Source organism: Hylobates moloch, unplaced genomic scaffold (assembly GCF_009828535.3).
Source record: "Hylobates moloch isolate HMO894 unplaced genomic scaffold, HMol_V3 SCAFFOLD_17, whole genome shotgun sequence".
NCBI lineage: Eukaryota > Metazoa > Chordata > Mammalia > Primates > Hylobatidae > Hylobates > Hylobates moloch.
This window is the reverse complement of record NW_026652292.1, coordinates 8,481,028-8,508,149: the sequence shown is the minus strand read 5'-3', so window position 1 is coordinate 8,508,149 and position 27,122 is coordinate 8,481,028. Positions and strand designations below refer to the sequence as shown.

General features: G+C 41.2%; 1 protein-coding gene and 1 long non-coding RNA gene across 2 annotated transcripts in view; one reads left to right on the top strand and one right to left on the bottom strand.

Annotated features, from left to right (window-relative positions):
• The window catches only part of SEMA5A (semaphorin 5A), a 509,156-nt gene that overhangs the window by 15,120 nt on the left and 466,914 nt on the right, over positions 1-27,122 (top strand). The window lies entirely within an intron of this gene.
• LOC116456723 (uncharacterized) lies at positions 13,157-19,892 on the bottom strand. Its single transcript, XR_004244798.1, has 3 exons — positions 19,815-19,892; positions 19,159-19,244; positions 13,157-14,674 (listed from the first exon to the last, which is right to left on the bottom strand). It is a non-coding gene; the product is annotated as an uncharacterized LOC116456723 (long non-coding RNA).

Genomic DNA, 27,122 nt, shown 5'->3' with positions numbered 1-27,122 from the left:
AGATAGAACTATTTACAGTCTTCCTTTTCAGGATCATAGAGAAGTTTGGAGCTGGTCACCTCTCTAGGACCTTGATCTGGGGGCTGTTTCTGGTCAGAGTGCTTGATGCAGAGACCTTGATATCTGATGTGCTCGAGGTCTCACAAGAACTCCCACGCGAGATGCTTCGTGGAGTTTTTAGGGACAAAACCCACGTGATTCATCTTCATTGCAAGATGACCTTTTCCAGTGTTGAAAACACTTTGCAGTCAGGATAAGGAAGAGGAAGCTGACCTTTCTGGGAATGGAAGAGCCCTGAGATGTGAAGAGGGTACTTGGAGCTAGAGCAGTCAGGTAACGAAGCTGCTTATAACTCACTTCTGAGGAGGCTTCCCTGCTGACTGGCGGCACATTCTCGCCTCTCTCCCTCCGATTTCGTAGCTCCTTAGCATAGGAGTTGGGGTTTCCTGGAACGCTCCATTGTGCAAGTCAAGATTCCTTGATTAGCCTCTGAGCTCTGGAGGACGATCCCTCCTAGCTTCTACTGCCCACTATAGATGCACCCTGAGTGCCGCTGAGGTCTCAGTTGAGTGGTCAGAATACCAAAGACTATTTGCATTTCTCAAAATGTGGGCAAATGCAGTCAATTAATCATTTCTCCTTACATAAGGGCTTGTGAACCAGAATAATTAACTTCTATTCTGTTTTCTTCCTTTTGTCCTTTTATGTAAACCTGAAAGAGAAGCACCTGGTTTGAGGATACATTTTTGACAAATAACTTTAAAGTAAAAAAAAGAACATTTTATTATTTATTTGGTCAGTGTGTTGGTTGAGACTGGAAGAGTTTTTAAATTATGTATGTAGTTTCTTTTTGGATGTTTAATTTGGATAAATGTATTTATGCTGTAATTATCCATCAAATTATGTGCAATCTCAAAAGACTACATATAAAAATGTGAATATCATACAAGATAGAAATCTCTGAACTCAGCTGTCATCACCAGCAACGACGTGTAAGCATATTTTTATTTTCTTTTTAACACATGATCTGTCCCTCCATGGTATAACTCAATACAGCAAACAGTTGCTGGCTTTGCTTGTGGAACGTATCTGTGGAAATGGTCACATCTAACGTGGCCAGAGGAGGCAGAGAGCCAGAGCAGCAAAAGAATTATGCACAAATGTCCATCCTAACGCAGCCTGCACACCTCCCTGGGGCTTCCCAGCCTCCGCCTTGCCTTTGCCCGCTCTTCAGAGCCCGCGCTGGCTGCTGAGCCTTGTCGAACACCAGCTATTGAGGCTATTTCCACGTCACACCTTTCGGATCTGATGGTACTTGGGTTTCAGGGAACCATGCCTAGGGCTACAGGTCCAATAATACAAGGGAGTTGAAAGAAGGGAGGATCTGGGTCTCTTAAGCATGGAGAGAAAATGTGGTAATAGCTCAGGTTGCCAAAAAGGATTTTTATTCCACACTTCCTACCCCCACCCTCTTCTTGAGGAGCTTCAAGGAGAATGAATGAATAATAGGAAGCTAAGTTCATACTTACTTTCATATACCCATGGGATTTTATAAGGGTTTAAATACCAGGAGGAGCCCGGTATTTGAAAGCATGTTACTAGTTTATAATGTGAAAGAAAAAAAATTCTGACCTCAGTTTAGTAGATGTCTTAATACTGTTGGCAGAAGCCTATAGGTCAATGTCTGAAATATTCCTGGCATATGAAGATTACACGTTTTATTTTATTTTAATTGAAATATATTAGTAGTAATTTCAGCTCTGTAGCTCAGCATGACATAAAGGCCACAGTCCCATACCCGGAAGCTACTGGGAGGAGCTGTGCAGCTGGGGGGTGTCCAGGCCAGGCAGGTCACGCTCTCGGCTTCACACAGGGGCAGGCTGCCCATGAGGGCTGGCCAAGTAGGATCCTGACCTCTAGGAAAGGTGCTGACAAGCCTGGCAGCTGGGAAGGAGGCTGTGGGGACTTCTGCTTCAGCCATGCAGGGCGGAAATGGTGAGAGGCAAAGCTGGCAGGTGCAAGTGGGTAGCCCTTTCACCCGAGGCTTGGCCACTATCCCTAGAGCACATGGCCACGGGTGGGTGGCAGTTCCTCAGACCTTGATGGAGCTGACAGCTGGTTGTGCTTTCAAAACTGGAAGGAGTGACTTGTGGTCATAACCAGAACCATCTGGATACAGTGCTACCACGGGCTCAGAATAGAAAAGGCAGCTCTTCTGCCTAGCTCTATGGATTTCTCATAAGTACCAAGTCCTACAAGTAAAATCACCATGACCTAAGAACCAGCTATCCCGAAGGTCTGCCTGGTCTCTGGAGCCAGGTTCTCCTGAAATCTAGAGACTCCTGGCTCCCAGGTGAAACTGTTCTACCTGGGAATGTGAGCAAACAATGTAGTTCTCTTATCTTTTTCCCTCTTCCCAAAAGAAAATGCGTTAAACCGGTAAACTCATTTGTTCTGGAGATCTATTGCTATACAGAAAATTATCCCATAATTTAGTGACTTAAACCCACAATTTGTTATTATGTTTCACAATACCTTGGGTGGACTGGGCTCAGCTGAGTGGTTCTTCTTGGGCCTCATGCAGTAGCAGTCACCTGGTATCCTGCCACATGGCCTCTCTCTCCTCATGGGAAGGCATGGGCTTCGATACTGGAAGTGGACGTTTCTAGGCCCTTTAAAGGCTGTGCCCATTGCTATACACTTCCACTGTATTCTACTGGTCAAAGCAGTCCTAGGGCTCAGATTCATGGGGCTGGAGAAAGATTGCCCACGGACAGGCAAGTGGCAAAGCACATTGCAGAAGAATTTGTGGGTGGGGAGACTGTGCTGAGGCCATGATGGAAAATGCCATCTCCTACCCCATTTCTCATGTTTAGTGAATAGGAACCCAGAAAATAAATGTGTAATCAGGGACCTGAACTGGTAGCCTGAAGCCAGGCTGCCCTAGGACTTCTTGCGGACCTTTGGTTGCTGATGGGTTGAGGGTTCGTTGCTAAAAAGATCATGGGAAGAAATTGCTACATTGTAACTGAGGGCTGACACCATTTTCTTTAGAACATTGGGAGGAACTGTGTTCTAGGTCAGTCTTACTAAGTAGATATTCATATTTTGCAAGCTGAAGTCTTTGCTAGGCAGTGGGAACTTGCCTAAGTTGATCACACTCTATTTCATTTCTATAAAGACAATGTTTGGAAACTGACACATGGGCACATAAGGAAATGTAACATGCAAATGTCAAATTTACAAATTACAAAATAGGTGATTTTTTCATAAAAATAGATATTTTTATTCTATGAAGAAGATTAGTTGCAGGATTTCTTTAAATATCAAGATCTTCTAGGCCTTTTCACTGTAATTATGAGGCAGTATAAATGTAGTGGTTAGGTGAGCAGATTTTAGATCCAGGTTGCAGGCTTTGAAGCTCAGTCCTGCCCCTTGCTAGCTGTGAGGACCCGAGGAACATGCTTAATCTCTCCATGCCCCACTTTGTCCAATTCTAAAATGATAGCAATAGTTCCTACCTCATAGGGGTTTTGCCAACATCAGAAGTTGTTAATGCATGTAAATTGCCTGTTCCATAGTGAGCACTCCGTAATGTTAGCAAGTATTACTGTTGTGATGATTCAAGAAATAGAAATTCTTGTTACAAGCCGAAGTGTGGTTTAATGTCTTTGTTCACTTAAAAGCACTTGGCAAAATGCAGTTGAATCGCCGCCTCTGTTTGGTCACCTGCACAGGAACGCCCACACAGAGAGTGGGAAGGAAGGTGAGAGGAAAAATTGGAATTTGCTAAAAATAAAACCAGGGCTTGGAATTGTTGTTTGACTTTGCATAAGAACAAACATCCCTTGATGGTAGGAAAAAAGAAAGAGAAGTGTGCTGGGCATCTTCTGCTTATCCTTCCAGATCCTCCGGAGCCTTCTCCAGGCTCTGGACTGCATTGAAGTCTTGCTAGCCCTCTGCTTCTGGTTGGCTTCTTCCCATGGGGGCCATGGAGAAGATGGGGGGTAGAAGGGCTTGTGCTCTGAGGGGTCTCCCAGGTCTGGCTGCATCCTTCCACCCAAGGCCTCAGCACACTTGGGACCTGGTAAGTGCTCACTCCTCGCACTCTGTCAGGATTCAAGGTGATAGCTGAGCCCACTGTGACCAGCCCTGTCGCTGCACTATCCCTTGTGTTTCCCTGGCCACTATCCACACTTGCCATCTTACACTCCCCTTACCATACCCAGGTGGAGTTTGCCATACAACCCTTCTGAGACCCTGGCAAATGTCTGTCACCAAGATAATGACCATTAACGTCAATTTTCAGTTGGTTTTGTGATTGCAAAGGGGAACAGCTTGAGAAGTTAAAAACTCCAGCATCTTTTACTAAGTATGTCAAGAGCTATGTAGATGCACTGTCTTATGAAGTCACTGACAGCGCAGTAGGGTGGGTAGCTTTCCCAGTTCTTGAGTAGTCACCCAAAGCCCACAGTGCTGATGCAAGTCCCAGAATCCTGACCCTCTGACCATTGCCTGCAGGCCCTATCTCACTGGCCACTAGCAAAAAGTGAACTAGGGGACCTGAATGTACAGCTGAAGCCAAGCTGCTCCGGGGCTTCTCCAGACCTTCAGTTGCTGATGGCTCAAGGGCTCATAGCTAAAATGTTCATGAGAAGAAATTGCTGCAGTGTAAACAACATTTCCTTTAAAAAATTGGGAGCAACTATGTTCTAGGTCAGTCTCTCTAAGTAGATAATTCTTACTTTGCAAGCTGAAGTCTTTACTGGGCAGTGAACAGCTGGTTTACATAATTAAAGGTACCTGTGAATTAGTTTTGATAAAATCAATAAACTGTATGACCCTGTGACAGCTCTTGTATATGTGGTTTAAGATACATTTCATGTCAGGTTGATAAACATGCACATATCTATTTAGCTATTAATTTATTTACATACACATCCCACTTGGCTTTCTAGCTTAGTGTTAAACTTAAATGTTTTTAATATGCTTTTGGATAATTGAGGTAAATGGAAAAGAGGAGAACACTCCTCACTCAAGCAAATTCTTCTCTACCTTTCAATATTTATAAATCACTGGGAAGCATTTGGTAGTGAGACTTTGCAGCTCGATGTACAATGCAAGCTTTATAGCAGGTTATGTTTTGGCTGTAATGTGTGGCCTATTAATGAAGAAAAGGCTCCTTTTGATTTCTTTTCTATTTGATAATAACCCCAAAGGGATTCCCAACTCTAGAACTCTCTATAAATCTTTAAAATGTAATTACTGCAATCATTGGAGTAATTATCCTTTATCATACAACCCTAAAAAGGGCCACAGGAATAGATATTCTGAATAATATAGTTTTTGCTCTAGACTCAATTATTTCACATCTATCAGAAATTAATTTTCTAATATAACTCTTCTATCATACTGTTTATATATCCTTCTATTGATTCATGCTTAAAGAAAAAAAAGATACAATTTCTCAGTCTGGTGGTCAAAGAATTTTGATCTCTGAAATCTTATCAAAGTTTTCTCATCCTAGTCCTACTTCATGTGAGGTTTTTAGCAGGGACACGGCCTGGAACCAAATGGGGGCATTTTGAGGTGTCCCAGTGATTGAAGTTCTGGAGGCCAGAAGTCTGAAATCAAGGTGTTAGCAGATTGGTTGAAATGGCTCCGAGAGACAAGTGCTGCTGGTATTTGGGGCCAAAGGCCAGTAGAGCCATTATCATCCTTGCCATCCCTTGGGTCCTTGTCTCTTCTGTTCTTAGCTTGAACTGTTGCTTTGAGAGCCTTTTTTCTCCATCAGAATTCAGCTTCTTTCTCAAGTCCCAGTTTATGTCTGGAGTCTCAGGTGGACACACTAGTAAGGATTCCTTTTACATTGATCTTGGCTGCTTCTGAAATCCTGGTGCCTTTACTGTTGCTGCCAGTCATTTTAGGTTAAATCAGGGATCAGCAAAGTTTTCTTGTAAAAGGTGAAATAATAAGTATGTTAGGCTTCTAGGGTTATATGGTCTCTGTCATGACTACTCCATTCTGCTGTTGTAGCGTGAAAACAACCGTTGAGACTATGCAAACATATGACATGACTGTGTTCCAATAAAACTTTATTTACATAAAGAAGCAGTGGGCCAGATTTGGCTTATGGCCATAGTATTCAACCTTTGGCCTAACCATATGAAATAGCTATTTTTGTAGTTCAAGAAAGGTCAACTATTGGCAATTTCATATGATTCAAACAACAGGTTGTAAACTTTGTTGTAAATATTAGTATCTTCTGAAATCTCTTTTTTCCTTCCTCTCTTTTTTATTAGTTTGATTTTAGCCTGCCATGGTATCTAAGCCAAAGTGTCCAATTTTGGGCATTCAATAGATATATATTTAGTATATGACTGTGAGTCAGGATCCTCACTCAAATCTCTTCATGGGAAGAAAACTAATAGTTCATTAAATATTTGTCAAGTCACCCAAAAAAAGTTTATGTATATATTTATTTTGCATTAATAATGGTTGAAAAATTAGCTAAGTACTGATATTGTGACCAAGGCGATTTTCATCATTATTTTTGTGGTCATTGTTACCATCTGTATTTGCTTCTTAGGGCTACTATAACAAATCAGCACACACTCGGTGGCTTAAAGCAAGAGAAGTTATTCTCTTGAAGTTCTGGAGGCCAGAAGTCTGAAATCAAGTTGTTAGCAGATTGGTTGAAAGGGCTCCGAGGTACAGTATATTCCAGGTCTATCTTCAGCTTCCGGTAATTGCTGGCAGTCCTTGGCATTTCTTGGCTTGTAGAAGCATCATTCCAGTGTGGAGTGTCTATGTCAGTAGTCACGTGGAGTGCTCCCTGTGTGTCTCTGCCTTCATGTGGCCGTTTTATGCAAAGACCTCAGTCATTGCATTAGGGCTCACTCTAATCCAGTATGATCTTGTATTAGTCCATTCTCACATTGCTTTAAATAACTGCCTGAGACTGGGTAATTCATAAAGAAAAGAGGTTTAGTTGACTCATGGTTCCACATGGCTGGGGAGGCCTCAGGAGACTTACAGTCATGGCAGAAGGTGAAGGAGAAGCAAGCACTCTTTTCCACATAGAGGCAGGAGAGACATAGAGCTCAAATGGAGAAGCACTACACTTTTCAACAACCAGATTTCGTGAGAACTCCATTACAACACAGCACTAGGGGGATGGTGCTAAACCATTAGAAACCACCCCATGATCCAATCATCTCCCACCAGGCCCCTCCTTCAACATGTGGGGATTATAATTTGACACGAGATTTGGGTGGGGACACAGAGCCTAAACCATATTAGACCTCATCTTAATGTAACTCTATTTGCAAAAGCTCTATAACATAATGACAACATAACACTGAGGTTCTAAGTGGACATGAACTTTTAGGGGACAGACACTAATTGACCCTGTACAACATCTGTAAGGGAGTGGAGCACAGAGGCTGATCTGGAGGTGGCACCTTGTTGACAGAGTTGTTTTCTGCTCCTGAGGGTCATCACAATTTATTTGCACTGGACCTCGTCCAGAGAATTCAGTTTTTGAGTGGTTTTAAGAACTTGCTGATTTTTGTATGCCTGTATGCCTCCTCCTCCAGTCCAACTGTTGACAAAGAGAGTTCACCCAGGAGGGTGATTATTTTGCCATGATTGATGACTCACTGCTGAGACTCTGAGCCATGTCACCTTCCCTTTGTCCCTTGTTATAGATTCGTATGACAATTGAGAGACCCTTAGAATATGTTTAATTATGTGGCTTTTTGAATTTTTGTAAACAATTTTACACAATATGGAGTGGTTGCAATTATAGCTAAGATGTGAGACATCCTAGGAAGGATTTTCACTTTAAATGTTTACAATTCCTGCATTTTTATGGGATTTATGAACCTAAGTAAGATTATCATTTTAGATACTGAAACCACCCCCTTCAAAGAGAGACCAGGAGCTTACATCTCTAACAGGGCTGTGATAAGATAAGGCTCTGGAAAAGGAGGCAACGATGCACACATGCCGCCATTGCCTGAGTGCTGTGTTCTGCTGGAATCCCATTGTTCTCTGCGGAACCGAGTTTGGCAGTTATTACAGTTCTCTTGTGTATGTTTCATTTGTTGATTTCATTTTCCTCTTGACTGGATGAGTTAATTCCCATTTTACATAAATAAGGAATGGATTTCTTCAGCTGATATTAGGTTTTAAACACTCTTATTAGCTGTGTACATGAAACCACCTTTGTTACTTACTACTTGCTTTATCTTGTTAAAAAAAGAGACCACAGAAACTCAAAATATGCATGTGCGTCATCATTTAGAAAAGTAAAAATGGCCCCAGAGAAACTGTTTAAATAACGTGATGAAGAGCTATGAGAAGGGAAGCCACATCTATTTCAGTGCATAAAAGGCTGTGTGTATTCAATTTCAGTTGAAGACCAGTTCTCTCATGAACTGAAATGTTCCATGTCAACAGGAGATGCAGAATCATACTTGTCATTGGAGACCAAATTTAGGAAATTTCAAATTCCTTTAAATATTGTTAGTTCTATAGTTATGGTGGGCCTCAAAGGTTTGCTTTAACTTTCCAGGTTAAAATCATTCATTTTGGAGGGTGTGGGGTTAAACACATTCAGGAGAGTGAAGAGACATACTCTTTACCTCTCCTTTTTTTTTTTTTTTTTTTTTTTTGAGATGGAGTTTTGCTCTTGTTGCCTAGGCTGGAGTGCAATGGCGCAATCTCGGCTCACCGCAACCTCTGCCTCCCAAGCGATTCTCCTGCCTCAGCCTCCCGAGTAGCTGAGATTAGAGGCATGCAGCACCATGCCCAGCAAATGTTTGTATTTTTAGTAGAGACGGGGTTTCACCATGTTGGCCAGGCTGTTCTCGAACTCCTGACCTCAGGTGATCTGCCCATCTTAGCCTCCCAAAGTGCTGGGATTACAGGTGTGAGCCACCGTTCCTACTTCTCCTCTTATTTGCAATTACGCCCTTTGTCTCTGCCTCATTTTCTCTGTCTACTACATGCAGGCTGACTGCTTCCAAGGTATGAGATTATTTATTACATTAGCCTGATCTTGCCTTTCTACATGGAAGTTGTCAACATCCTTTCTTGAGTCATATGTGGATGTCACCATGGTGTCAGGCTGTGGAGGTAACAGAGGAGGGAAGAAGAAAGGGCTGCTAAGTTCAATCCATACAGGCAAAGGCTATTCGAAGGGGAGGCTGTCTGAGACCACGTTTTGGAGCCCAGGATGGTCTTGGACCTCAGAAAACAGGTGGAGCCTCTCAGTGGCACCGTGGACCCCTAAAGACAGGGAGGGAGGATCCTGAGGACAGGTGTGACAGGCAGCCTGAACTGAGCAGGTGCTGTCCTCTCTGCCCCTCCTTCCTGGAAGGTGTCTAGGCCACCTCCTTGGAGTCAGACCAGGAACGACTCGTGGGGATGAAGGGAGGCTCAGAACAGGGCTGCAGGGAGTGCGTGCTTTATTAGGAAAACTCTCTCTGAGGACTTGAGGCACTGCTGATAGGAAAGGAGGTTTTCCTTGTAGTGTGTGGCCCTGGAAGAAAGAGCTGGGACCAACAAGGAAAAACATAATTATTCAAAGCTTCAAATAAATGGAATGACCAGCTGTGAGGACTCCAGCAGATTTCATAAACCGCTCAGCAGGAATAGACCGAGTGGTGTTAAATCCTGACTCATTCACCCGTACAGTTGTTTCACACCCACCTTTTTTGTTTGTTGTAGTTTTTATCTAGAATCATTATTTCTAAATAGAGATTATTTGCATCTTTTTTTTAACAAGATAAACTTTTAAAGACATTTCATTTTATTTTTATTTTTTATTTTTTTAAGACAGTATCTCACTCTGTTGCGCAGGCTGGAATGCAGTGGCGTGATCTCCGCTCACTGCAACCTCCACCTCCTGGGTTCAAGTGATTCTCCTGCCTCAGCCTCCTGAGCAGCTGGGGTTACAGGCGTGCGCCACCACGCCTGGCTAATTTTTGTATTTTTAGTAGAGACAGGGTTTTGCCATGTTGGCCAGGCTGGTCTCGAACTCCTGACCTCAAGTGATCTGCCTGCTTCAGCCTCCCAAAGTGCTGGGATTACAGGTGTGAGCCACCAGGCCTAGCCTAAAAATGTTCTAGAAGAGTCTTAGATGCACAGAAAAGTTGTAAAGTCAGTTTGGAGAGTTCCTATGCACTCTGTGCCCAGGTTCCCCTATTGCTAACGCCTTTCACTTGTGTGTACATTGGCCACAGCTAATGCACGACACTGATGCCTCATTACTCACTGAAGGCCACACTCTATTCTGACTTCCTCACTTTTTCCCTCATGTCCGTTTTCTGTGCCAGGATCCTGTGATGGACCCTCCATTGCAGTTAGCTGTCCTGTCTCCTTAGGCTTCTCTTGGCTGTGACAGTTTCTCAGACTTTCCTTGTTTTGGATGACCTTGACGGTTTTCAGGAGGACTGATCAGGTAGTTTGTCAAATATCCTCAGTTTGGCCGTGTCTGAGGTTTTTCTCATGACTTGCCTGGAGCTAGGATTTTCTGGAGGGAAACACAGAAGTAAAGCGCCATCATCATGATATCAAGGACGAGTGCTATGGACAGGACTTACCAGTGATGCCACTGACTTTGATCTCCTGGCTGGGACAGTATAAAATATGGAATAGCAGACCAATCCCACATCTTCAGATAGGCCCAGGCGCTGGTGAGCAGTGCCTGCTCTCCCACCTCCCTGCTCTGAGCTCCTGTCCTCCCCCTACCCACCTTCACCCTCCAAGCCCCTCTGACTCCGCCCCAGTGGCCTGTCCTTCAAGAGTCTCACGTTCCCCTCACTCCATTTCAGCGACTCCCTCCCTGCCCTATTCCCAGCACCCCATTCCTCTTTCTTCTTTTCCAGCATCCTCCATAGGTTTACTCATGTCTTTGGTGGTTTACCTCCTCCCGTGGAGTGTGGGCCCCACGAGGCCGAGCCTTTGCTTCCTTCACGGTATGTCCAGTCCTGACAACAGTGCCTGGCCTGGAGTAGGTGCTTAGAAAATGTTGGACTGATGAATGATTTGTAGGAGGAAAGGTCACAGCACTTGGAGAATGGTTCTGTACCTCTGAGGTTACAATTTGGGGGTGGGAATGGCTGCTGCTAGGCCAGGCGAGGGGCCTTCCTGAGGTGCCATGGCTGGAAACCATCTCACTTGGCTCTCTTTGGCTTTTCCCATAAACTTACATTTCGAGAATTGTGGGGTTCAGTGACACTCCATTTTTCACTTTGCTTTACACAGGTCTAAACTTTTGGTTATTGCATGTGTTGTGACAATGTTTCAGAAGCACATTGTCTAGGAGTATAAAAATGGTTTTCAATCAGGGAAATATGTCAGAGTTCATTGAAAACATACCACTACAGCAAAAGGAAAAAGGAAGGCTGATGAGGTAAGAGAGAGGAGGGGACTGCGATCCGATTTACAGACTTGAAAGGGCAGGCTGGGTTAGTCTGAGCTGGGTCTCAGAGTGGTTTTGGCCCTTGCTGGTTTCAGCCCTTAATTGTGTGGATTTTGTAGTACTTCACAGTTACGGTTTTCTAGTTCTTGGCTTCAGCACATGCATGGTGATGGGAAACATATCTAAGGAATTTTTCCTTCTATTAAGACATGGAGGGCTCAGTGGCAAGCTGTAAAAGACTTCCCTCAGCATTAATTATGTGGTTAGAGAAAATAAATGAGCAAATTAGAGAATTAGCACCAAATTAAAACGAAGCTGGAACGGACACAGCAGCTAGTTCAGATTGTTTTTGCATTTTGGTGATAAAAAGATTTTTCTTGCTTGCCAACCCAGCATTGAACAATGGAAAGTTTAGGGACATACTTCGCTGTTAATGCCATCTGAAGAAAACGGTATTAAACTTAAGATATTTTTGTTTTTTAGTTTGGTCAATCCATCAACAATGTGTTATGAGTGCCAACATTTAACTGGGATAAAGGTTTTAGAATTCTTTTTTAGGTTTTAGTTGAAAGCGGGATACTCACTTTAAAAAAAGTCACAACTAGGATGGCTCCGCAAATGATATTGGCATTTATTTCCACACTCCGTCAGTGTACAATAACAGAGTGATGCTTAGCAGCTCCATGTTTTACAGAGAAAGGAAGAAAACCCAACGCAAACACACAAAATGAGACAAAAACTCATATAAATATGCTGGGAAGAGTGGAGCTCAAAATTATATTTATGGCTTTATAATATGCCATAGTTATTAATTTAACCCTGATAGTGATAATTCAGGTAGCAGGTATCCCCAAATAAGCCTTTGCTTATCAAGCTTAAAAAAGAAATTTCTGCTCTTGCATGGAGTGAAAAAAAAAAATGGTGAAAGACAAACATGTCATTCTGGGCTATAAAAGTATCACTGAGATTCATGTTTTTAAGGAAGTTCTTTACTCCCTTCCGTTTTGAGTCAGCATCTCCTGTTTTTTAAAATAAAGTGGTCATTTTCTCCTTATGGGGTTCCATTAAGATCAAGCAGTGCACAAGCTCGTCTGAAAAGGAAGTAACATCCGATCTGAAAGTGGGGGAGGGATACAGGAATATCAAACAGATAAATGGGAGAACACACAGAGAAGCTGCTTATGGCGGTGGAATTGGATGGAAATTTCTGGGCAGTGAATAGGTTGGCATCATTGGGTGAAGTTTTCTTGCTTTATTTTCTCTCCACAAACAATGTGTACATTTATATCAACCTTTAAATAGGATATCCAAAGGACCAACTTAGTAAACAGATAATAGCTGGAATTTTTGAGATCATTCGTTCAGCTTCCTTAGGTGTAAATTAAGTATTTTAGACAAAACATGCATTTCTTAAATCTCTAAAATTGGTGATAGGCCACCTACTGACCTTCCAAAGTTAATTTACTGCCAAAAGAATATGCCTTTTACCTGAGGAATTAGCTGGCTCAGCTAAGGGCCCATTTTATCATCAAGATACATAAAATTGTAGATTTAAATGGAGTCACAGCTAAATAACCGATTTGTAAAAACGTAATTTAACAATTTCATAGCAAATCAAACAATTTATGATGGTGCCTGAGCAAAGCACTCACATTATGTCTTCTGCAGATCCAGCTCTTCTTGGGGAAGGTTTCAGTGGGTTTTTTCATAGTTAATTTTTTTTTTTTTTTTGGTGGGTGAAATAGAGTTGTTCTGCTCTTTGTGAATTGCAAGTCATTTTCAATGTTTTTGTCTGGTTTCCATAGTTACTACTTATGATTTTGGAAGAGAAAACAAATGTTTCTTTTAATGTGATGAGGCAAATCGTTGCTTCTGTTGGCCTTTTTCACCTGTTGCTACCATAAACCGTGACCAGAAGGGAGAACAATCCTCTGTTAGTTTTCTGTGTTTTTTCTTTCTGAGTCTGGAAATTGAGTCACTATGATTACAGGAAAGCAGATTGGAGAGACTCGGCTCATTGGTAACACACAGCGCTTAGATGCTTTTGTGACATCATTTTCTTCATAACCAGCTAGGAAAATAATCTTTATAAATTTTATAGGTTTAGTGATGCACAAGAACTGATCATTTTGCAGATTAATTACATTAAAACGCTTCTCTTAGTCAAGGGATTCCAAATCATCACTAGCTTCATTAATTATAAAAATTAATTTTAGTCAATTATTTGAAAAAGTGAACTACAACAGGTAACTTTTTTGATCTTGTTTGCACTCCTGGTGTTTATTCCACTGATTCTCCAACCTAAAGGCACAGAGGACCTGGGGATTCTGTGGAAATGCAGAAGGTAGTCCAGGGGTTCTGGGGCAGAACCTGAGAGTCTGCTTTTCTGTTTCCAGATGATACTGATGCCACGGGTCCTGGGACCCCACTTAGAGAAGTGAGTATTGATGCCGCATGCACTTTCAGAGCAACTGAAATCCTTGGAGTCAATTCCCTTTTCCTTCTGCAAAGACATTTAGTGAACAGACCACATGAAATTTAAACTTAATTTATGGTTCTTTATTTAGAAAAAAATGTGGCATTCCCCATAGGCTTCACAGAATTGGTTTCTCTGTTGGGATTTTGGTAGTTCAGTAGTGGCCACAAGGTGGACTTGCTCCCACCCACTCCGGACTGGACATGTCTTAGTTTGAAAAGAACAGATCGTACTTCCTTGACATGGGTGTGCCTGTGTTAATGTCACTGAGAAGAAAGCAAACACTCAGGGATTGATATGATAGTCATGAAGTGCACTGTGTTCACACTGACAACCTTCTATACTTTTGAAGAAGCCCATGTGAGAATACCAGGATTTGGTAGAATGTAGAGATCCTCTTCAGCTCAGTGGTATTATTTTGCCACCATTGGGATAGGATGTAAATAATGGGCGTGTTCCCTAAGTAAGAATGACCATGGATCCCTGGTTCCTAAATGCTTCTCCGTGCTTCCCCTGTGTCCCAGAAGATGCTGCCCGCGTGTGGCTCCAGGATGGCCCATGGTCACTGCTTTTTTGACTCTCATTGGTCTTCCAGTTGCATGGGGAGGGGAGCCAGGCTTCTTGCACACAGATGCAGTTTGTTACTCTTCCCTCTTCTGGGGTTCCAGGATGCTTTGATGAAGCAACGTTTTAGGAAATGGCTTACTCCTTGTAAATGGTCGACCCCTTTCTCCACACAAACCATCGTGTCTCTTCACACTGGTTCCCTTGGGTGGAATGACAAAGGATTCTCTTGTTCATACTAAAGTGAAGACAGTTTTCTACGTTTTAAAAATTTGTCCAGTGGGCACTATAACCTGCACAGCTGACTATACGGGTAGCTCACTGTGAGAGAGTGTAGAAATGGTAAATAAGAGAAATATCTTTTTCTAGAGATTCTAAGTGCTGCTTCCAACGGTGCTACGAAATCCTTGCCACGTGTAGGTTCCCAGTTCTCCATGTGATGGGCAAAACTCCTGCTCTTCATGGGCGGCAGGTGTGTGTGTGGTGTGTGTGTGTATATGTATTTATGTGTTGCATGGTGTTTGCATATCTGTGTCTGTGTGTGGTGTATACGTGTGCAGAGGTATGTGTGTCATGTGAGTGTGTCTGTGTATGTGTGTGTGCATGTCTGCACACCTCTGTAAAGGCAGGATTTCACACTGGACTCAGCAGTGCCTTGAACAGTGCTTTATATACTGTAGGTGTTCAGTAAATTTGTTCAATTAAATTGAATTAAACACATAGTACCTGGGCTAGGTTTGGTTCAATAAAAAGAGATTGTTTTTGTACTGATTTCACAAGTGTCAAGTAACTATATGCAGATATGAGAAAATGATTTAATAAGAGAAAAGTGTCCCTGTCCCACTTTCATTTATGAGGTGCTACGTGGGTGGCAGTTGATGGAGAACTGAGCTGTCCTATGGGCCTCCACTTTGGCTCCAGGGAACACAGTTGTGTTCTTAGCATGCTATTTTTTGGGGAGGTTAAGAAATTAAAATCCCATGATTAAGTGAATTTCAGATTTTATACTGACATTAAGCTGTTTTCTTCTTCATCTCTTTCTTATCAGTTGCTCTTAAGGGCTGGATCTGACATGTAGCAGCACCTTCCTGACAGCTGCTGTTCCTGGGGACTATCAGGTTAGCTGCATTACCCTTTGGACTTGCCGGGGTGTGACGGAACATATCTGTCGTTTGTTAGCAGCTGCAAGCTCTTCTGTTTGTGTCATTCTTATAGGGTCTAAAATTAATTGGGAACATTGCACGTTCTCCCAAGTTCTTTGCCAAGTCCTCTATTGCCATAACCATATTAGACATGCATTTTTCACACTTATTTCAAGGTTCTCAATGCAAATTTCTTAATGTCAAATTAAGCTGCCCTATATTAACTTCTAAAGGCGTTTCTAAGGTTCCATTGCATGACGAACTAGAGATGGTCCCTGCCTTCAGATGGTTAGACTTACAGTTTTTGACTTCATGATGGTGCTAACATGATATACATTCAGTAGGAGCTGTACTTTGAATGTTGGATTTTGATCTTCTCTCAGGCTAGTGATATATGGTGGACACTCTCTTACCATGCTGGGCAGTGGCCATCAGTCACAGCTCAGTCAGCCACTCAATCACAAGGGTAAATGACCAATACTCTACAGTGGACTGAGTTGCCAAATGATTTTTGCAACTGTAGGCTCATGGGAATGTTTTGAGCGTGCTTAGAATAGGTTAGGCTAGGCTATGATGTAGTTTAGTATATTAAATGCTGTAATAAAATTATGATTTGAGTGTAGGAGAAAAACATTTTGAGGAACATGACTTTAAACTTTTTAGTATTCTTTGTTGACAGAATGAGAGAATTGCAGGATCCCACCCCATAATTTTTTATCCATAAGGTTAATAATGATGCATGGAGTTGAGGATTAAGTTTGAGTGGAATCTACGCTAACCAAAACTCTTTTAAAGAATGATCTTTTTGAAGGAATCTTAGCAAGCATATTTTCATTTGCATGGTGATTTAAAAGTAACAGTTGACTCTCCATATCCATGGGTTCCACGTCTATGGGTTCAGCCACCTGTGGATCAAATACATTTGGGAAAAAAAGGATGGTTCTATCTGTACTGAACATGTACAGACTTTTTTTCTTGTTGTTATTTCCTAAGCAATACAGTATAACAGCTATTTACTTAGCATTTATATTGTATTAGGGATTGTAAGTAGTCTAGAGATAATTTAAAGTATATGGGAGGATACGCATAGGTTATATGGAAATGCTACGCTATTACATATCAGGGACATGAGCATCTGTGGATTTTGGTATGGGGAAGGGTCTTGGAACCAATCCCTCAGGTATACTGAAGGATGACTGTAGTTGTAAATGATTAACATTAAGAGGTTAACCTCTGCTGCTGCGGAGGGTGTGATAGTCCACTCCAAAGATGTCCCTGTCCTAATCCCTGCAAGTTGTGAATGTTATCTGACATGGCAAAAGGAATGATGCAGATGTGATTAAGTTACGGGTCTTGAGGTGAGAGATTATTCTGCATTGTCCATGTGGGTCTTAAATATAATGGTGAGAGTCCTTATAAGAGAGAGCAGAGAAAGGTTTGCTGCAGATAGAGAGGAAAAGGCAATGTGAAGATGGAGCAGAGAGAGAATTGGAGATGCCCTGCTGCTGGCCTTGTAGATGAAAGGGAAGCCCTAGCCCAGGGAGGCAAGCAGCTCTGGAAGCTGGAAAAGGCAAGGAAGGAAACAGATTCTCCTCTAGAGACTCCAGAGGGAGCAGGGCCTCGCTGAGGTCTTGGTTTTGTCCCAAGGAAACTCATTTTAGATTTCTTACCTCCAGAAATGCAAGAGAATAAATACGAGTTGTTTTAAGGCACCAAGTTTATGGGAATTTGTTACAGTGGTAATTTGTTACATAGGAAACTAATGTTCCACTCCACTATCTCACTAGTGAGCTTTTGACCTAAGAGTATTGAGTTTTAAAACATAAAATTAATGTTTAAATGTATAATGAGCCTGTATGCAGCTACAATTGCTATAGTAATTCAAATAAGGGGAGAATTAAAATGTAAAAATATTCTGAAGTCGACTCTGGGGCATAGATTGTTAGGAAAAGCTTCAGAAGTAGATGGAATCAGTGAATCTTTAGTTTCTTGTCATTTTAAGACACAGCTCTGTGTTGTACCATCTGCTTTGTGTGAGGAGCTGCTGCCGCCACAATATCATACAATCACTGGTTGTAAATTTGGTGAAGCCATTATGATCTCTTTCTTCCCAACCTTTCCGCTCTTTTCCCTCTGTCTTCCCCTAAGCACAAACATGTGTTCCAAGTGGTTGAAGTTTTCTGGAGAACCACTCTATAAGCTGTGCACATTTTTGATTTAATGAAAACTTCTAAGACATCCTGAAAAAAGTGTCTTTCCTTTTAAAGAAATTTGATGGAATCTAGAGGATTTGATGCCTTTTTGGGTGAAATCCAGTGATAGGATTCTCTGCTAGATTATTACTTTTTCACTCTGTAGAGAGTCAAGTTTTCTGGTTTAATACACACATTTAATTCATGTGATTGTGTGTCAAGACACACATTTAATTCATGTGATTGTGTGATTCTTTTTAAAAAACGTATCTTGAGATGGGATATTTATTTTCTTGAAAAAGTTTAGTATGAAAATTCACATCAACATGTTATATTTACTCCAGTCCTCAGCTTGCATATATATATATTTTTGCATCTCATTTCAGCGAAATAAGGCAGAGCATTTTTTGCAACTTGGATTTGGCTTCCTTTTATTCTTCGTTTTCATTAATGCATTCCTTGCTTTGGCACAGAACTCTATTTGGTTTGCAACACTCTAGGAAAAATGCTTAATTACTGAAAAACTTTGAAATTCAGGAAGAACATGCAGGGGAGAGTATTTGTTCAGGTCACGTTTATGTGACTTTCAAGAACAGATAAAAATAATCCGTAGCTAAACCAAATTGGTGCTTTCATTGAAAGGATTTGGTTGTCAGTGGGACAGAAAGAAATGGTGTCTAAGGCTTCCTTTAATTTAAAATGCCTTAAAAGGAAAAGCAGGATGCATAACAGAGCCTCTGCTGGCATGGGATCAGGCTCTTCTTGAGATCTTTCCAGAATACTTGACACCGTGCAGCAGAATTGAACATTATTGTTGACTTTTAAAACCACTCCATGTGCATTGAGGGACTGCTCCGTTACTATGAACATCTGATCTTAAAAAACGAAAAAAAAAAGATAGAAAGAAAAATAACACTGGATTATGAGTTAGAAGACCAGAACCTCAGCTTTTAGATTCACCAGTTCCTACCCACATCACTCAAGTCCCTGCTATGCACCCAGCTCTGGCTTCTTCGTTTGAAAAGTAATGATATCTACTTTGCTTCCCATTCAGAGGGCTTAGGAGGATCTAAGGGTTAGGTATATGGAAATACATAGTAAAATACGATGTTATATATAATAAAAAGGAAATGCAAAATTATGAAGTTATTTCGATTGTTGCTAAAGTCATACAAAAGTAAATGTTTAGCATGCTTTTTTATGTATGGATGAGGTTGAGAATAATCAGTTCTGCTCTTATGCTTTGAGACAAGGGAGGTGGAGCTGGGGCTATGTCAGCTCCTCTCTTTTCTAGAAGCCACAATTTTGACTTCCTTTAACTTTCATTGCTAGGAACATAGGACTGATGAATACTTCTCTGCCTTCATTCATCCCCAAACTGTGAAGGATGTTTCCAAGACTTTTCTTCTTTTGTCTCTGGTCAAAAGAGAACAAGATATCTGTGTAAAGAAGAAGACAAATCACATTTTGTCAGGATAATGTTGTCTGCCTTAGTGTTACATACTATTATTTGTCATAACTTGCCCTCAAATTGTTTGTTTTCTAGTTGTTAACAGGAATTCATCTTCATTATTATTTAATTTATTTTTAATTGACAAAAATTATATATATAGTGTTCAACATGCTGTTTTGATATATGTACATCTTGCAGAATGATTAAATCCAGCTAATTAACATATGTATTACCTTATTTACTTATCTTTTTTTTTGCTGAGATCACTTAAAACCTAGTCTTAACGCAATTTTAAAATATACAATAAGTTGTTTAGTCACCATGTGGTAGAATGTTAACTTTGTTTTTAGATTACACCTGGGGCACAGGTTCTGCACAAATCACACTACAATATTTCAGGTTACAGAGGTCTTCTGAAAGCGCTAAGTGGTCTCAGGCTCTTTAATCAAGACTGCTGTCTCCAGGATATCAGAGACTTTTCCTTGGATTCTGAGTAGCATGAAATGATACTGCCCAAGTAATTACCACTCGAGATAGTTTTCACCATTGGAATTACCTTCCGAATCAGCCAGATGAAAACATTAGGCTCTGTTGTAAAAAGAATATATCTCTTTAACTTAAGGGAGTGTAAACTGGGAACAGGATATATTCCAATTCTATATCAAAATGAGTAACAGAGATAAGAGGAACATTATATTACGACATCACAAAATCTCTTGAATGTGATGTGCATTTGACAAGCTGTAGAAGGACTATATAGCACTGTTGTAAATATACCTGTAAAATTCATCGCTCCAAGAGTTAAAGAATATATTATAATGATTCACTGTAAATGAATTCCATAGGGTTTGGATGAGTATATGAATTAAAGAGCCATTAATGACTACTGGAAAATTCAGAAAATTTCTGTTACGCTAGATATCAGGAAACACAATGGGTGATACTCACGGCCACAGACGCAAACGAAAATTTGAATGGCCTAAGACAACACTGACTTCTCAGGTATCTTCTGGAATTGGCGTGGCAGGCCGAATGAACCATGGTTCAGTTGGTGACAATTCGTATGTCTAATAGTCGTCACCAAAAATATGCTCCAAACTTGTTTAACTCAGTTCCTTGAATTATCTGAAATTGTATTTTAAAACATTTCTCTATTGAGAAATTACAAAGGTAGCCTTAGGTTGAAATTCTAATTGGGAGGTAAATGAAGGGAATTGTGATATATACCAATACATGCAAAATTTTCTAAATTTGCATTAACTTGGGAGAAGGATTAGAAATGTAATATGTTTTAAGAAAATTCAATTTCATTTGTTTCAACTATTAGCTGTAAATGGAATAAGGTTGACAAATAGTTCCTTAAAAAGTTTGCTATAACCCATTTATGAAGCTCCTTTGCAACTAAAAATACAATGTAAAATATCTTTTACAATGCTATGTAAAAGAGTTCTTACAAAGAACTTGAAAAATCAAGTTTCCAAAATGTGTTATTTACTTCCCAACAGTTTGTGCTTACCAATCTAGAAATAAATAGCATCTATGAATTATATGAAGTTGCCATTTGTACGTCAAAATCTGTCAAATACTGGAGGTTTTAATGTGTTCAAATACACACTAATTCTCCCAATAAAGCAATAAATGTTTGTTATATTATTACTGTCTAACACAGTGCTTGGTGTGCTGTGAATCCTCACTGACCCTTTGTAGAAGGAATGAATGAGGTCGTAAATGAACAGAAGATTGAATGAGTGAATAGGTGAGACTTCTGGGCTGGGCGTTGTGTCAGATGCCACGGGAGTTAAAATGGCATGGCTTTCAATCTTAAGGCTGTTTCTTTTAATGTTCTTTCCAGATTCCCTGGAATTAATTTTTCCACCATCGTGGCCCCTTGGAGTTTGCCTCACCAGAGAGTCCTTCCCTAGACATTCTATCCCCATGTAAAATATTGCTTTTTCCTCTGTGTTTAGTTCCTTTCTCCCTCCTATTATTTGAAATAATATTCTTTCTAGTTTATATACTTTTTGTTTTCTGTCTTCTCCAATAAGGTCCATGATTAGAGGCACCTTGTCTTGTTCAGTAATGTCTCCCCACTTCCTAGAAGAGGGGGTGGCATATGGTAGGTTCTCAATACATGTTTCTTGAATTAATGAATGAGTGATTTGGGGAAAAACTATCTAGTGAGAGCAGCTGATTTGCCAAAGGTCTAACTCAGAAACTAAACTTTAAGATGAAATTCTGAGGCTTCTTACAGAGTTTAGAGTATTACAATGATAAACTTTGGGTACATATGGATAGTCTAATACTGTGGTATTGCAGGGGCTCTGAGGCTGTAGAACCTATATCCACTTATTCAATAATTTTATGTTGGGGCTGGGCATGGTGGCTCACGCCTGTAATCCCAGCACTTTGGGAGGCCAAGGTGGGTGGATCACTTGAGGTCAGGGGTTCGAGACCAGCCTGACCAATATGATGAAAACCTGTCTCTACTAAACATACAAAAATTAGCTGGGCGTGGTGGCATGCGCCTGTAATCCCAGCTACTTGGGAGGCTGAAACATGCGAATCACTTGAACGCAGGAGGCGGAGGTTGCAGTGAGCCGAGATCATGCCATTGCACTCCAGCCTGGGCAACGAGCAAAATTCTGTCTTAAAATAATAATATAATAATAATAATAATAATTTTATGTTGGATGCCTACCAAGTGTCAGGCAATGTGTACTTAGCGGGCCATAGAAGAAATGTAAAAGTGAACTTTCCAAGTTCCTCCTCTCATCCTGTTCCTCCTTTCTTCAGCCCCTATGGTCACCTGCCTTCCTCTTGTAGTGATGCTGTCCTGGTGAGTAGTAGAAAGCAGCATCTTGTACCCACCCATTTCGTCTGCTTGGCCAGAATTACTCAGTGCTTGCAGATTATGTAACCTCCCTTCTCTTTTTGAGGCATTGATTTATCATGCCTGCCATTTTCACTGTTGAATCTGCAGAGCTCCAATAAGCATCCGTGGGGTTGCCTCATTGTAAATTTGTCCCTAGTTGTAGATTCACTTTTTCTTCATCCTATGTTTTTAAGCATTTACTCTGTAATAAGTATGGAGAATACAGTGATGGAGAAGACAGACATGGCCGTGAAACCTGTCAGAACTTCCCTCGTGCCAAAGAAGATGGGTAGTTGCAACGTCACTGCAGTGAATTCGCAGGAGGGCTATGGAAGAGAAAATAGAGAAGGATCTGGAGCACAGAGCAGGGCGGTGGTAAGCAGGGGACTTCAAGGAAGACCTTACAAAGGAGGGCCATTCTCTGGACACCCGCAGAAGGGAGAAGGCCTAGATGGACAGAGGGGAAGGCTATTCCAGGCAGAGGGAGCTGCATGTTGAAAAGAGTGTGATTTAAGAAAGTTTGCAGCAGCCGAAGGACTGAAAATGCTGTATCTGGCTAAGGTCCATTCCCCAGTCACTGGTATGCATCGATTGGAATTTTACAAACTATCCCTTCTGCAGCGTGGAGAATGGATTGTAGCAAGGAGCAATCAGATGCAAGACCACTACAATGGCGACATTTAGAGTGGTGACAGGGGAGTGGGAGGGAAATAGGTCCACTTAACAGATATTTAGGAGGCTTGATGTACACGATTTGGTGACTACTGGATGTGGTGGTGGTGGGGGCTTCATGAAGAAGAGGGAGATGACACTCCCTGGTGTCTTGCTCAATCCATAGAACAGGTGCTCTGGTGACCAAAATGAGAAACAGTGGAGAAAGCATATGCTGTGGTTGTTTGTGGAATGCAGGGTGATAAATTCGAAGCTTTGTATCTTCAGACTCAACCTACTCACAGTGACTCATCTTTCCCTAGTTGCTAGGATTCTATGATCACGTTCTGGAAATGCTTCCCCAAGCCATCTTTCTAAAGTGTTTTTTTTTTTTTCTTTTTTTTTCCCTTGAGACGGAGTCTCTCTCTCGCCCAGCTGGAGTGCAGTGGCGCGATCTCGGCTCACTGCAAGCTCCGCCTCCCAGGCTCATGCCATTCTCCTGCCTCAGCCTCTCGAGTAGCTGGGACTACAGGCACCTGCCACCACGCCCGGCTAATTTTTTTGATTTTTAGAAGAGACGGGGTTTCACCGTGTTAGCCAGAATGGTCTCGATCTCCTGACCTCGTGATCTGCCTGCCTCAGCCTCCCAGAGTGCTGGATTACAGGTGTGAGACACCGCGCCCGGCCCTGAAGTTTTACCTTGTGCCAGAAGAGCAGCCTTCCATGGTGGGCGCCTCTAGGGTAGAGCACGAGTTCTGCCTGGGTCACCATTCAGCACTTGCAGGTGCCTGTTTCCTTCTCTCTTACACTGACTGAGACTTTGTCTCAAAGACTTTACAGGAGATTGCATCAAATATGGAAGCCCAGAAATAAGGAAAGACCTCAGGAGTACATCCTGTAAAGGGCAATAAGCATTTAGAGCTGTATTGTGTAGAAACCATGGAAAAGCATATTTGACAAGAGAGCCAATTTATTCCTGAAGAAGGTGATTAAGGCATGTGTGGGAAAAACAAAATGATGACATTTAGATAAACTGTTACCGGGAAGTCGTACTGCACCAGATGGCATATTCTTTAAGACTGCTCACATCCCCTCTCTCTGAGGAACTAGTTAACATGTAAATCTGCACCGAATACTCTGGGATGGTTTTAACCTGAAAGTGACTTGAAGATAATGGAAATACACACCCACTACTTTAGGGCAATGGTGAAAACTCAATCACGCCTTCTGTGTCGACTCAGGTGCTTCTTTATTACAGTGAGAAAACATGATTAAACCTAACTGCAATGAAACACACCCATGTCACTTATTACAATTATTTTATTTCTAGTAAAATAATACCTGTGTTATCTTACTAATGGCATCTCCTTTCTAACAAGAGTAAACATTGCTCTATGAGGAATTGATGCCCATTTGATTTTTTTATTGGTTGTAGCAAACTTAAAAGAAATCAGCTTTCAATAAATACTCAGTAAGTATTCACTTTAAAAAGTTATCTCAGCACAAGCTCATAAGTCTGGATGGTTACAGGAAAGAGCTCCCTGTAGGAAACACAGTGATCCTCAGATAGCACATAGAGGGGAAGGCATGATTTCAGCATGAAAGTGAACCCATGGGAATTGGTGTTGATTGTGTTCTGTGACCTGATGACTTCAGGGTGCTGCTCTGGAAGCTCCCTGTTGGCCTTGGCTTTCAAATAATTTGTTCTGATAAATTTCATCACCTTCTTAACATGTCCATTTGCAATTTTTGCCCACAATTAGTAAGGGCTGCATTGAAGCCATACTGAGATTTTGCACCCCATAAGCCATCTTAGACCTTATTCTGAGCGTACAAGAGACCTAGGACCTTTCCTTTCAACCCTACCCCATGGGGCCACATTTCGTTGTTCATTAAGCATGGCTTCCGCTTTAAATGGGATCTCTTGTCGGCAGTCTCTCTAAGCACTGAACCTTGTAAGACTATCTGGATAGTTACCTGTAGCCCAAAATGAAAGGTTTCTAATACGACCCATTATATTAATTTTTTAAAAATAATTTGAGAGTCAACCTGAACATTAGAGCTGTTTAATATCTTATTAGATCTTCATGTATTAATATATTGCCTAGCAGCTAAATGTAGATATAAACAAACTAAGCAATCAGGCAACTTTAGCAACTCCTCACCAATGGCTTGAATTTAAAGCAATATACATAGCCTGCTAAAAGAGTTTATAGCTAAAATAAAATTAAAGCTTTTGCAACTAAATTGGCCTTTGTCTTTTGCTCAGCCTTCTAATGATTCTAAAAAGAAGCCTAAATTATCTAATCCTTTCTATTCTTTTATCAATGATGTAAATTATTCTGGGTGGATGTGTTACTTTAATTATACTTGAAAGTTTCACATGAGGTTGAGGACCACCAGTAGTCCAGTGCCATTTCTCTTGATATCTCAACTCATTCTTTATGGTTTTAGTTTCTGCTTTTTTCATCTGGCTCTATTTTGTGGCTTGCATGACAGTTAATCTACCAGGACAAATTTCTGATTGCTCACTTTGAGACTATTCCTATTGATCACGGAAATTGTAAGCCAGAAAGTCAAAGACAACGAAGAAAAGCCATGGTACTTATCCATAACCCTGCACGATACCTCCTAGCAGCAGTTAGAAATAAATCATTGTCTTAGCTTCAGCAATTTGGCCTTCCTCTTGGGAAAAGCTGCCAGCAGAGGTGGTTTGGGAGGCACCTGCAAGGTTCTCCTTCACCAGAGTTCTGGGGTGACTGTGTTTGGGTTCTGGCATTCTGGCTGCTCTCCTTTCTGGAAGAGAGAAACTAAGTAACTCTCCTGCAAGCGCTTCAGGGGACTCAAATGAACCGGTCTAGTTTGACAACTAGTAGCATTCAATCAAGAAGCCTTCCAAGGGGAATATGAGGCTACAATCTAGCAGACTATTTCCTGTTCTCCAAAACATCCAGGCTATATCTGAGATCACCCACTATTAATTATTGAAAATAACTGATGGAGTGTGGGTGTGGTTTGAAAGTTTGAGTCATAAGCATGTGAAGTTTAATTTTTAAAAAATTATACTAAATGGATTTCCTCAGGATAAACCAAGCCCAAATGAGCTCTCTATTGAAAGCGAAATGCTTTTGCCTTTTGCCTTCTGTGAACTAAGACATAAGTGCTAGATTCAGGGCAGGGAAAGGAAATTGGGACTCACATCCTTGGTCCCCTTGATATGAAATCAGCTTATCATTGTAGGAATACTAAATATTTCTAGATTTTTTTTTTGTTTTAGAATTTGTCTTTTCTGCTCAAATGCAGGATAAATAGTAAAACTAAATTAGAATTTCAATTCTCCAGTGTTCTGAACTTTGTTGGAATTTTTGATCAGGAGAAATTATGTACTAATTAACAAGTTTTTATTTCAGTTAAAAATGAGTTATAAGGCTGCTATGATGATTGGATACTATCTATTACATCAAGCACAGGGGTGAGGAAAACAGAGAGGAAAATGGAAGCCTTTGGAGGAGATGATAGATTGAAAAATGAGGATATAACATAAAAGGAACCTGATGCTTTGGCCCTTGCCATTGATTGGACATCAGGGTATAATCCGCTGGCGGTGTTGGTGTCAGTGTGGTATCTCTGCTCAGGACCCATGGTGACCCAGCTCCCATGACCTGGCTCCCAGCTCCTTCTTTGCCCTCATTCACTGATTCCTCCCTTGCACCTGTCCTCCAGCCTCATGTACTCACTTTTCTTTAGGAAGGGTTCTGTGCTGATGCTGCCTCTTCAGGGGCAGCTCTACTGACCACTCTGTATAAGTCCTACAAAGCATTCCCCTTGCTCCTCACCGTGCTCTGCCCTTCATAGCACTTATGCTTACCTGCTGTTGCATTTGAGACCCCGGTACTTACTGGTTTATTCCCTGTCTCCTCATGTGAATCCATGCTCTGTAAGAAAGGGGACTTTGCCCTGCTTACTTCTGCATCTCTAGAGCTTGCAGAAGTTTCTGGAAAACAATAGAAGCTGAATATTTGCTAAATACATTAATGAAAAGAGGTTTTTTGAGCTTTTGTGGAAATTGTATTTGTAAAAATAAACCTTTTTTCTTGGTTTTATAACATTAGCAAGAAGATTGCAATGTATAATATGATGCTAGTGAAATGTATTTCTTTTCTTTTCATTTCTTTTTTTTTTTTTTTTTTTTTTTGAGGCGGAGTCTTGCTCTGTCCCAGGCTGGAGTGGAGTGGCGTGACCTCGGCTCACTGCAGCCTCCGTCTCCTGGGTTTAAGTGATTCTCCTGCCTCAGCCTTCAGAGTAGCTGGGATTTCAGGCATGCGCCACCATGCCTGGCTA